Genomic DNA, 13,227 nt, shown 5'->3' with positions numbered 1-13,227 from the left:
CATTATCGTTGCTTGCTGTGATCTATATAACATAGCGCTGGAAAGGGAGGATGTGTTGTCACAGGGAGACATGGAGGAGCTAGATGCCTGCTCGGACAAGGAGGACTCGGAAGGGAATGAATTTGAAGAGGGTGTGGATTCAGATGAGCCACATGAAGATGCCATTACACAGGCACGATGTGGCATTCGTGCCAGTGACAACCTCATAACTAAAAGATTTCAAGAGGAATAAGGCGAAGACAAGTTTTCACGATCAAAGCTTCCTCCAGGTTTCAATGCAGGGGACACAACAAAACCTTCATTGTCATCTTCAACATATCAGGAAAGGTCATCAATTTCACAGTGATCATGGAGGCAGCATATGTCACCTTCAACACTAACAATGGGGTCATCCTTGGAAGGCACAGAAGCCTGGGGAACGTTTGGTCACTGTGGAATGTGCTTAGCACTCCACTAGCGCACCTCCTTAAGCAACTACGCATAGTGCAGTCCTTTCAACCATGGCGTCAACAAGTCAGAGGCCTTGGCATCCTTCAAGCAGCTGAAACACCATTGCACACATGGATGCACTCATACCAGTATGACATCAGCTTAGCAAAGCGATGCTAACAGGAAAAACATTTGTCAATGGTTCGCACTTGACCGTCTCAAGAGGGAGCTACATCTGGAGAGCACCATCTCTCCAAATGCCAACTCTCATGCATGAATAATGCAGAGGCCCCATCTTGATACTGAACCCCAAGATGCCATCGGATATCAGAATGCAGTAACCTGTTGCTCAACAGCACGCACCCAAAGCTGCTTGTTATGTTAGCATTGTCCTCACAGAGAGTGGTTCAGCAGGACCATCGTTTGATTATTGACAAACACTCATTATCCTGCATTCGTCGGAAACCTGCCAAATCTATGTCCTGCATTGCCTTGGTATTTAGGAGAGATGTGGCCCAGTCAGTATTGACACTGTAGTCAATGACAGCTTCTTCCCTTCATAGATCCTGCTGAGCACTCAGGAGGTGTGTGAAAGCATCGTTTTTGTAGCATTACAGTTCTCAACATTGTCAGTCATACAAAGGCTAATCCCTTCTATCTAGTCAATGAGTGCACAGTCATGTAATGAATTCCATATTAATTTGCGTAATGTGACTTTACAGAAGGATTCCATTAAGCATGCCAGGCAGCCGTTCAGGAACAAAGTAAGATCCTCATAGGTAAGTAGATGGCTTCATCAGAATGAGCACACACCTCTAACAGACATTTCCAATGTCACTGAGTGGAATTAACTTCCAGCGTTCAGCGTCTTGGATGGGGAGAGTGGGAACTAAGAAAGGAATAACATTCAGCCTTAAATGTGGATGCGAAAACAGGCTGCAGGGAGGTATGAAAATGATAGTGCTCAACGATGAATACTACTTTCCCCTAAAACTCACAATTATAAAATAAATGGCGTTGCGAAGTGCACTTAGGAGAAAAGACTCTAACACTGGTTGTGACAAATTCTTGTAACATCCTCAAACTAGATACTTCAGTGCAACAGCATCAGGATAATATCGATGATAGCATGAGGCCAAATAATGTCTACCTGAGATGTAAGGGTAACATTTATTTTGTCCAGCAATTGTTTTCACACAGGAAGTGCCTTTGTTCATGTGAAAGGTGTGGAACTAAAGACGATTCTTTGTAATGAGATTGAATGAGACTTTATGGAACTGAGGGACTGGATGGGGGGTGGGGGATGGGGTGGGTGGGTGGTGGGGTGGGTGCGCGGTGGGCTGGCCTCATTTTGTATCCTTGAATTAATACAGGCCCTTGCATCACATCGATTAGCCATTCAATACCTGAGACTTGGAGAGGGATAAATACAGAATATTTTTACAATTGTGCAGGTTATACATAGTGAATGAACAGCCATGCCATCATTGTGCATTAAAAGCTTCTTAATATTTCTAACCCCACCGTTACATCCAGGTACAACCCTGACTTTCGCAGCAGAGGTGGAGGCAGCCTGCTGACTGCTATGCCCTGTTTTCTGAGATGACTCAGGCGGGCATCCTCTGGCGGCCCAAGGCCTAGAAGGCTCTGGCCTGTTAAAGGTCTCCTGCTGTGAGACAGGTGCAGCCTCCACCATCTGACCTGCTGGAGTTGATGGGGTCACAGGAAGAGGGGATTTGGAGTGGCAGGACACCCTTGGAGTGTCCTGAGTGGATGCCCCTGGGGTGTCTGACTGGCCCTCCTCCTCCCTTTGGGTGACTGAGATTCCTTCCTTAACCCCTTGTGCCTGGAAGGAGGTTGAGGTGCCCTGTTCCCCGTCTCGCCTAGCCACTTCTGGAACATGACTATGATGTGCAGGTCCGAGCGCAAATCCGGCAGAAACTGCTGGACCTGGGTCTCCAAGGCAGCCACCACCCTTCCCATGGAGACTGCAATGCGCTTGCATACCGGAGCTACAACATCTGAGAGAACGTGGATGGACTCATCCATTCTTCAATCCAGTCTGGTAACAGTCTCTGACAACTCTGCCTGATGTCCCCCTGCCTGTCTTTGCATCACCAACATTTTTTTCAGGGCCAATTGCAGAGGCTCATCATTGGACTCAGACTCAGCAGGGGCCAGTGACCTCCTCTCAGGCCAGCATGGTCAGGTGGGAGGGCCTCCTGCTCCTATCCCTCAGAAAGAGGACCTACTGCCTTTCCTGGACGGCCTGGAGGAGATCGCCAGGGAGGCCTTTCTGAACTCTGGTGCTGAGGGTTTTTAAAGCACAACTTCACACTACACTTGGCCTGCAGTGAGTGAAAGTCTTTATGAGTGCTGTTTAGATATGGTGCTAGGACCTTCGACCCCATGAGGTAATGGTGGAGCGGAAGAATCCCTGCCCACTCTGCCAAGAATTTCAACAAGCTCCCTGTTGATACCTAATTAACAAGCTGAAAAACGGAAAGTCGGGCAGAAAAATCCGACCCGCCGCTCAATGGGAATCATGCTGACTTTCCCACCCATCACTACACTTAGTCTCCAGAATGAAAAGTTTGGCCCCATGTTATATTTACATAGAGACTTGGTTAGACGATCACTTAAAGTGCCATGCACAGTTCTCATCTCCACATTACAAAAAGAATATGGAAACAGTGGAGAAAATGTAGAACTAAGAGGGTACGTCAGGAAAGTTGAACAGGCTTGGGGCTCTTTTCTTTAGAAAGGAGAAAGTCAGTAAAAGGATGGGCTGTTTAACGACCAAAAAGGAGCTTTCTTGTGGACTCAGAGAGCATGGCTAAAGTACCAAATGAGTAATAGAGATGGAGAGTACAAAAGCAAGGAAGTTACACCCAAATCTTTTGAACGATACCCTCTGTGACAGGTTGGTCTGTGGCCTTCATGGTGAAGCAACCCAGAAACTCCTCCTGACAGGGGCTGACCTAACTTTGCAGAAAGCCACAGAGATTGCAGTTTCCATGGAGCTGGCTGCAAAAGAAACACAGCAGCTGAATGCATCAACTTGAGTGCATAACGCGACAGCTGAATGCGCACACAAAATAGCAAGCAGCTGAGAATGTTACCATTGTGGAAAGCCTGGTCACCATCCAGCTGAATGTTGGTGCAGAGACCTTGAACGCTTTCAGTGTGGCAATGAGGGTCATGTTGAGCGTGCCTGTAAAAACAAAAAAGTAGCAGGGAATCAGAAAAGCAAACCAGAGGAAAAGAAATCTACCGCCTGGCGTAACAAGAAGAAAATTCTGCATGCCATGCAGGAGGACCATAGTGACGCTGAGTCCGAAGAAGAAATTCTCCTCCACATCTTGTCAATGGATGTGGTTTATTTGGACTTTCAGAAGGCTTTCGACAAAGTCCCACATAAGAGATTAGCCTGTAAAATTAAAACGCATGGGATTGGGGATAGTGTATTGAGTTGGATAGAAAACTGGTTGGCAGACAGGAAACAAAGAGTAGGAATAAATGGGTCTTTTTCCGAATGGCAGGCAGTGACTAGTGGGGTACCGCAGGGACCCCAGCTGTTCACAATATATATTAATGATTTAGATGAGGGAACTAAATGTAATATCTCCAAATTTGCAGATGACACAAAGCTGGGTGGGAGGATGAGCTGTGAGGAGGATGCAGAGATGTTTCATTGTGTTTTGGACAAGCTGAGTAAGTGGGCAAATGCATGGCAGATGCAGTATAATGTGGATAAATGTGAGGTTATCCACTTTGGTAGCAAAAACAGGAAGGCAGATTATTATCTGAATGACTATAAATTGAGAGAGGGGAATGTGCAATGAGACCTGGGTGTCCTCGTACACCAGTCGCTGAAGGTAAACATGCAGGTGCAGCAGGTGGTAAAGAAGGCAAATGGTATGTTGGCCTTCAAAGTGAGAGGATTCAAATACAGGAGCAGGGATGTCTTGCTGTAATTATACAGGGCCTTGTTGAGGCCACACTTGGAATATTATGTGCAGTTTTGGTCTCCTGATCTGAGGAAGGATGTTCTTGCTATAGAGGGAGTGCAGCGAAGGTTTACCAAACTGATTCCTGGGGTGGCGGGACTGACATATGAGGAGAGATTGAGTCGGTTAGAATTATATTCACTGGAGTTTAGAAGAATGAGTGGGGATCTCATAGAAACCTATAAAATTCTAACAGGACTAGACAGGGTAGATGCAAGAAGGATGTTCCCGATGGTGGGGAGTCCAGACCCAGGGGTCACAGCCTGAGGATACGGGGTAGACCATTTAGGACTGAGATGAGGAGAAATCTCTTCACCCAGAGAGTGGTGAGCCTGTGGAATTCGCTACCACAGAAAGTAGTTGAGGCCAAAACATTGTATGTTTACAAGAAAGAGTTAGATATAGCTCTTGGAGTGAAAGGGATCAAAGGGTATGGGGAGAAAGCGGGAGCAGGCTATTGAGTTGGACAATCAACCATGATCATAATGAATGGCGGAGCAGGCTCGAAGGGCCAAGTAGCCTACTCCTGTTCCTATTTTCTATGTTTTCTAAGTTCTAGCTTGTAAGTATGCTACCGGAGCTAAATGGGTTCCTGCTACTGTGATTGCTGAGACAGGACTTGCTTCATACACAGTCCAAACTGTGAATGATCTCGCCTGGCAGAGACATGTTGACCAACTGTTGCCAAGTCAAACACCATCTAAGGATACACCTCTTATGGAAGAGCCATCTCCAAGTCAAGGAATGCTATCTCTAGTCTCACCTCCTCAGTCTAGCTCAACTGATGTTGAAGTCATCTCACCTTCACCAGCACTAGACACAAATAGCAGAATCTGAAGAAGTCCTAAGTTGTCACCAGTCTCCAATGACCATTACCCTGTAAAAGCACCAGAGGTCCACCGTAACCCACACCGGGAGGCTAAGAATAAACCTACATAGCATAAAAGAATTGTTAGATCTCTAAGATAAAGTGGGTTGACACAAGTCACCAACTATCAGACTACAAAAAGCAATGCCTGCTCCAAGAAATTACTAAATGTATTGGAAGAGGGGCGTCTTATGTTATAATGAGGAAATGGAAAAACCTATATATACTCTTTTTGCTTTATGATTGTTTATATATATATCTGGTAAAGGAAATGTGGGATCTATAAATGTGAAAATACTTGACTTTATTTCCGTCTGTTTGTTTTGAATAAAATGTTCTTTAATTTTTCAAAAGCTTTAATTTAAAGAAAAGTGGGGAATCTGTCAATGTATCAGTAATTACGCTGCATGAGATACTGGACTGACTGGCTGTAGAAGACCACATCAGCAAATGGTCAATAGTTTGAGGAAAGTGGGGTGAGATTTTTCTTTCAGACAATAATATACGATGGGACAGAAGTTTTCCATATAGCAGGAGTGAAGCAGATAAACATATGAAAACTCCTTTTTAACAATGCCTGTCCATTTGTCACAGGATGATATGCATGTTGAAATGAAGGAAACCCGTGTAGTAGGTTCAGGGTCAGAGCCGCTGTATCAGCTTCCTATTGGAAAGAAGGTGGAAGTGGCGTTGCCTCTTAGCAAGGTGAGCAGTGTTTAAAGCAATTGGTCAGCTGATGCTCAAACAAAAACAGAAAATGGTGGAAAAACTCAGCAGGTCTGGCAGCATCTGTGGAGAGAGAAATAGAGTTAACGTTTTGAGTCCATATGACCCTTCTTCAGAGCACTGGTCAGCTTATGCTCTTGGGTTGGCTGCCAGTAGGATGTTTCCTGTCTGTTTTAAGTATCAGTGGGCAGCTTGTTGATAACTGCTGAGATCAAGTGTCTTTGACTGCATCAAAGCAGAGTTCTTGCAACACTTATTAACCCTATAATAGCTTGGCTACTGAAAATCCATTATGACGTGATGCCAGCATCTCAGTCTTGCTGCTGACTTTCAAAAATTGCCTGAATTCAGTTCACCTTGGGCTAAAAATATCCTAGCCTCCTTTATTTAAAATAAACATGAGGATGCAGTGCTCCTCTGTGTAGTTTCAACCTCTCCCCATCGGTTCAGTTTAATAGTGGTGGATGGCTAGCATCTGATGCGGCAATGTTTGTTTTAATTTATTTTTAAGTGCCACAGCTGCTGATGTTAATTGAATAACTCTTTCAAAGTACTGTCACAGGCACAGCAGTCAGATGGCCTGCTTCTGTGCCATAAGGCTCTATGATTCCAGTGTTGCAGGAGATAGAATCGGTTGCTGGTTGCCCAGGGTTGAAATTGTCCCTGAGTGAGGGGAAGGGTGAACGTGCACCTCGACACTACGAGGCAGAGAAGGTATATAGGTATTGGAAGACAAGTGGTTGAAAGGTTATCTAACCTTAAGCACAGTGGCCTTGACTTCAGTTTCACACTTGTTGAAAAACTGAATGTTGTGCCTTCTGAATCAGAATAAACTGATCACACTCCCCAAGACCCTTTGTCCACTAGTATGTGTGGGGGGGGTAAGTGAACAAATTGAGCTTTACTTGATTATTTGTTGACTGCAATTACAGTTTGCAATTGACCACTTAAAATGAATGCATCAGCAACAATCTCATGAATACAAGCTTGCGATGAAGCCTGTTAGTACACTCTGATGCAGTGCTTTTCCAAAGAATCAAAGAAAAGATTTCTCCTATTATCCCAATACAATGAGCTCCCAATTCTGTGTCTCTGTGAGAAATGGAGAGGAAAGACCAAGCATTTCCTTAAATGAAAGAGCAAAAAACCTGAGTCAACGAGCTCTCTTGTCCCTTGCACACCCTGTTAGATTTTCAAATTGTCATATGTTGTGTACTTTGAACCCAACATGTTGACTGGAGAATGGTATGTGGTGATGGGAAGAAAAGAAATAAAATTGCATCTCAGTCACATAGGGAGAGGAAAGAAGCAGCGAATAGTTATTGCAAGCCTTGTGGAAGAATGGTGTGATGCTTGAAAAAGCATGGATGGAGTTTCTGCTGTTTGGCTTAAGATTTCCATTGACCACGAACCATCTGCAAATCACAGCCCCTGCTTAATCATGTAAGAGAAACTTCTAAAGAAATACTGATACTCAAAGGAAAACAAATAAAGCTATCGTATATCTATCCATCCTCACATCTCCATTATTTATCTTTGGCCACATACCCTCTAATGATAATACCTTCCCCAACAGCTCCATGGAATATTTGATCTAAATCAGTACTGGCCCCTTCGTTCCTGCCTTTCCAATCCTCGTGGTGGGAGGAGCAAATGCTGAAAGTACTTCTGTTTTGACAGCAATCACACCCACTGAGAACAGACCAGGCTCATTCTGGAAGATTGCATTGGTTAGCCACACATGGCACCTCCCTGGGGATAGCTGGTTGAATCCTTATTAATCCCACATTTACTTGATGTAAAAGAAATCTAAAGGAGAAAGAACCCACAGACCTATCAACCAAGCCAGTACGAAGAGGGGTGGGAAGAAAGATAAGTAAGAGAATGGGGACTAACTCATGCCTTTTGGTTACCTGCCACAGTCGCATTGACATTCTTCTTGAATAGCACAAGTAACTGCCTCCTCATAATCTCTCTTAGGAACAGAGTGTTGACCTGAGGCTGCAGGCTAAGGAATGGTGAGTTTATTTTGATTGATCTCTGAATTATGTTCTTTTAACTTTATATACATATGTCTGATACAGTATACAAATAATCGTTTGGAAGTACAGAACTTGAGTATTGCTGAAAAAAAGAGACATGATGTCAAAGCTTTTTGTCTTGCACTCACCAGGACAGTTCACAAGAATGCCAATAGCAAATAGAGTCAACCTGCATGGTTTGAATTTGAACAAAAGCTTGGCAGTTAACTGTTCACTGGTGCATTCTCAGTGGCAATGTCTCTACCAAACAGAGTCCACTTGCCAAACAATCAGCACTCTCTTCTCATGCTGTTTAAATTGTTGTTCCCTTTACTCTTGGTATTCTTGTGATCTGTCCTGATGAGTGCAAGACAAAAAGCTTCAACAGCAAGTCTCTTTTCTCAGTGTATATAAACCCCTAGTCTATCCAACTTTTGAATACCGCTCTCATACCTTCCCTCACACTCTTCCTGAAAGGTTACTAGAAAAAGATGTTACCGATGGGTGAATGTTTTCTTTGCCTCCAAGGGCAGACTAGAGCTTTCGGCTGTGACAGAAAGTTGGTGGTGGATTTGTTGCTATTTATTGGAAATCTACTCTTATCCATTTTCGTCCACCATTGAAAGTTTAAAATCAACTCTCTAGCCTCTTCTTTACCATTGCAACTTGTCTATCTGCTCTGAGGTTCGCTTTCTTGTGTCTGTAAACACTCCATTCTGCTTGCTTGACTTTCTCCTTGCGTGTTTACTGTATTAAAATAAAGATTCATCACACTGTTCCTACTCTAGCTCGTTCTTTCCCAAACTTTTAAGCTTCTTAACCCCGGAGTCTCTCCTTTATTCAACGATCTGTAGGCCTTCAAAATCTGAGCCTGAAATCACCTAATAGGTATTCCTGATTGCCCTAATCAACTTTGCTGCTCTTTTCAAGCTTGATGTGCTATGCACCCCAGTCTACCACCTGGATTCCTTGATGGTTTAAAAAACTGGAGAAAATGTAAAAGAAATAGGTGCTCCCTCCCCCATGCCTTTCGCTTAGTCATGTGTCAGTGAATTACCAGGTCACACACAGACCACAGGATCCGACATATCCTGATCTCAGCCAATTGGAGGGCTCAAGGTGCTCTCAGTATATGCTAAAACCTCTCACTCACCTGAAGGATGACCATTTGAGGCACTCAGCCTTACCATAAGTCTAGAGACAATAGGACAAAATTAGAACAATCAACATGAAAGGGTAAATTTATGCTATTTTTCATTGTTGCAGTTAATACATTACTGTGCTGTTGAGGTGGCGTGGGATTCTGTGTGTTATACTGAAGACATCCCTCAAGCCCAACAGTGCTTCGCTTCCCTGTAGTATTCATGCAGTGCTGTGAACAGTGATCTTCCCGTTACAAGCTTCAAAAGAGGGGAAGAGTGTGATGGGGTAGAGGCATGGTGAAGAATAACTCCAGCTACACTGCACCACAAACTGAAGGAACATGGCTTCTTATCAATCAGTCTTCCCTGGAATGCTTCTTGCTATGGGAGTACTAATCAAGCATAGACTAGGTGCTTGGGAATCAGGGTGAGGGCGTCAGTATCTGAGCTACTGTGGTGCACCCAATGCCAGTAAGGTTTGTTTGTTGGCATGCTTCTACCCGCATTAGGACTGCTGCTGAAGTTGCAGTCCCTGAGGTAGTGGTTTTTGAGTTATCTTCATGTGTTGGCTATGATGGTGAATGAGGCGGAGCAGTGGCAGAGAAGGAAAGAAAAGAAAGCAAATCCTGCACTCTGGATCCCACTGTCTCTTGGCACATCCTGTCCCATGTGGCCAAAGATCTGCAGGTCGAGAATTGGCAGAGTCACATGGAGAGCTGTGGTGAAATTCGTGGCCCTGGGTAGATGTCATCTTCGAATCAAGGGACAGTTGACAAAGATGATGAATGGAAGCGGATTGTTGGATCCAAGATCATTGCAACCGAGCCCACTTGTCCTGAAGAAATCACTGGGTAGAGATCAGTGCTAGGAACCCTGACTAATTCTTCCTCCCCATGGAAGGGGGCCAGGACAAGGACAAGATCAGCAATTTCAGCACATACCAGAAAATGTAGGAAATGCACAGCATTATATAAATTGTAATAATTATATTTTATCAAAATTACTATCATGTAATAGCTTCTGTGAAGGGAAGAAAAGTATCATGTGTGCAATTCATCATCAGCAATTGCAGTTAAGAAATTCTCCCTTCCGAAGGGCACTGTAGGTGTACCTGCACCAGATGGGCTGCAGTGGTTCAAGAAAGCGGCTCACCGCCCCACCTTCTTGAGGGCAGTTGGGATGAGCAACAAATACTGGCCTTGCCAGCAACACTCTCATCTGATTAAAGAATTTTTAATAGAAGTACAGACGTTACTGCATTAGCTCATACAGTTCAATGATTTAAGGGCTTGGCCCGTTATCAATTATTTTGGTTTAACAAGTTATTTGTTCTTAGATTGGTGCAACTTCCCAACTTGATTGCACTCTCCAACTTGCGGACCTGCCATGATCTAATAGAATCTCATTTAAAATCCTGGTTTTTTACTGCCTACACAAGTACTATTCCAGTTCTCTCAACAAACTATCTTCACTGTTTTCTTCCCTCAGCCTCTGCTCTGAACAACTTCTCACCCTAGGTGATTTCAACCTTCATCTAAATTTATCTTTTTTTCTCCTCCTCTTGAATTCACTATCCTTTGTATCCTCCCTTAATCTCACCTTCCATGTAAACTCCCTAACACTTATTGATAGTCACCTGCTGACCTTGCCATCTCATGTGGCCTTGCTACCCCTATATATCAATTGCATATAAGCCTACCTCTGATCACTTTCTTGTATCACTCTCCATCCAGATCTGGCTTCCCCACCAAACCCTAATTTTTTATGTATCTGTCCGTGTTAAAAAAAAACCTCCCCCAATTCACTTACAACTGCACTTCCAAAATCTCAGCTGTCTGGCCTTTGACGCTCTGTTCACCACAACATTTCTGCAGCTACCAATCTGCTCAACTACATCCTCCACTCCATTTTAGTGCCCTTTCTCCATTAAAACCATTACTCTCTCCTCCGTTATTCCCTCTGGTACAGCCCTCATCTCCATTCCTTTAAGCTCAAGGAACACTTCTTGAAAGGATATGGCAGACAACTGATTTAGTCATACACCACCAGATCTGACTGGAGAACATAAAGGACTATTGGGTCCTGCTCTCATCTGTGAAAACTGCTCACTATTCTGGGATCATCCTGGGATGCAAAGATAAGGCTTCTTTTGTTTACTGAAAACCACATTCTTAAGTCCTTTTCCCCATTCCTTCCCAGCCTCACCTCCAACAATAAGTGGAAAGATTTCTCATGGATTTCTTTGTAACCAAGATTAACACTATCCAATCAACTGCCTCTGCCACTTCCTTCCCTTCCCTTAGCCCACTAAGCTGAACTTGCTCTAAGGCTCCTGTCTGCTCCAACCCTGAACTTGTATCCTTCTCTATTTTCTCTCTTATTTCCCCTCATCCCCTCTCCAAGCTCATCCTGTTCAGGAAACACACTTCCTGCTCTCGCAACTCTATTCCCAAGAAACTACTCATCATCCAACTTCCCTTCCTGGCTCCCATGGTAGTTGAAATTGTTGTCTCCTCAGGTCTTGTCCTTCTCTCCTAACTTGTCCTAATCACAACTTTCCTTCAAACCTACTCAAAAGGCCCTCCTCAAAAAAAGCCCTTGACCCTCTCCATCCTTACAAACTACCGTCCAATCTGCAACCTCCATTTCCCCTCCAAAGTCCTCGAATGTGTTGTCACCTCTCAAATTCATGCCCATCTTTCCCAGAACTCCATGTTTGAATTGCACCAGTCAGACTTCTGTCCCTATCAAGGTACCTAAACAGCTTTTATTAAAGTCACAGATAACATCCTATTTGACTGTGATAAAGTTAAACTTTCCATCTTTGTGCTTCTTGACCTGTCTGCAGCTTTTGACACTGTTGACACACCATTCTCCTCCCATGACTCTCCACCATCTTCCAGCCGGGTAGGACTGCACTTAGCCTGGTTCCATTCTTATCTAATCATAGCCAGAGAATCACTACCAATGCTTTCTCTTCCCATTCCCATACAGTTATGTCTGGTATCCCGTAGGATCTATCCCTGGTTCCCTTCAATTTCTCATCTACATGCGACATCATCCAAAAACCCCCATTAGTTTCCATGTGTACACTGATGACATCCAGCTTTACCTCCTCATCACCTCTTGACCCTTCCACTGTCTCTAAATTATCAGACAGATTGTCCAACATCCAAAACTAGATGAGTTGAAATTTCCTCCAATTATTTATTGGGAAGACTGAAGCCATTGTCATTTGACCCTGCCATGAATCCTGTCCCCTTGCCACTGACTCTGTCCCTCTCCTTGACAACTATCTGGGGCTGAACCAGATTGATTGCAACCTCAGTGTCATATCTGATCCCAAGATGGGCTTTCAATTACATGTCTGCGGTGTCACTCAGACCAGCAACTTCCACATCCGTAATGTTGCCCGACTCTGCCCCTGTCTCTTTGTCTTTGTTACCTCCAGACTTGACTATTGTAACGCACTCCTGGCTGGCCTCCAATATTCTACCCTTTGTAAACTTGAGATAATCCAAAACTCTGCTGCCTGTGTCGTAACTCACCAAATTCCTTTCATCTGCCATTCATCCATCAATCCATGCCTTGACTTACACTGTCTCTCAGTTATCCAATGCCTCAATTTTAAAATTCACATCCTTGTTTTCAGATCTGTCCATGGCCTCACCCTCCCTAATCCTGTAATCTCCTCCTGCCCTAGAATCCTTTGAGATATCATCACTCCTCTAATTTTGGCCTCTTGAGCATCCTCTATTTTAATCACTCCACCATTGGTGGCTGTGTCTCAACCTTAAGCTCAGGAATTCCCTCCCTAAACCACTCAGTCTCTCTACCTCATTCTCCTCCTTTAAGGCACTCCTTAAAACTTACCTCCATCTGCCCTAATATCTCCTTACATAGCTCGGTGTCAAATTTTTGTTTCATAATGCCTCGGTGAGCTTGGGACATTACATCATGTTAAAGACGCTATATAAATACAAGTTGTTGTTAAAAAGGCTTGGGGAATTGAATGGCCTACTCCTTTTCCC

The 13,227-nt window shown here is 44.0% G+C and overlaps 1 protein-coding gene across 1 annotated transcript in view; it reads left to right on the top strand.

Annotated features, from left to right (window-relative positions):
* LOC144693409 (cytosolic phospholipase A2 zeta-like) overlaps window positions 1-13,227 on the top strand; it is a 139,331-nt gene that overhangs the window by 60,289 nt on the left and 65,815 nt on the right. The gene's annotated exons all lie outside the window — the stretch shown is intronic.

This window comes from Cetorhinus maximus, chromosome 18 (genome assembly GCF_964194155.1).
Source record: "Cetorhinus maximus chromosome 18, sCetMax3.hap1.1, whole genome shotgun sequence".
Classification (NCBI taxonomy): domain Eukaryota; kingdom Metazoa; phylum Chordata; class Chondrichthyes; order Lamniformes; family Cetorhinidae; genus Cetorhinus; species Cetorhinus maximus.
Note: the sequence above shows the minus strand (reverse complement) of the source record. Positions and strands in the feature narration are given on the sequence as shown.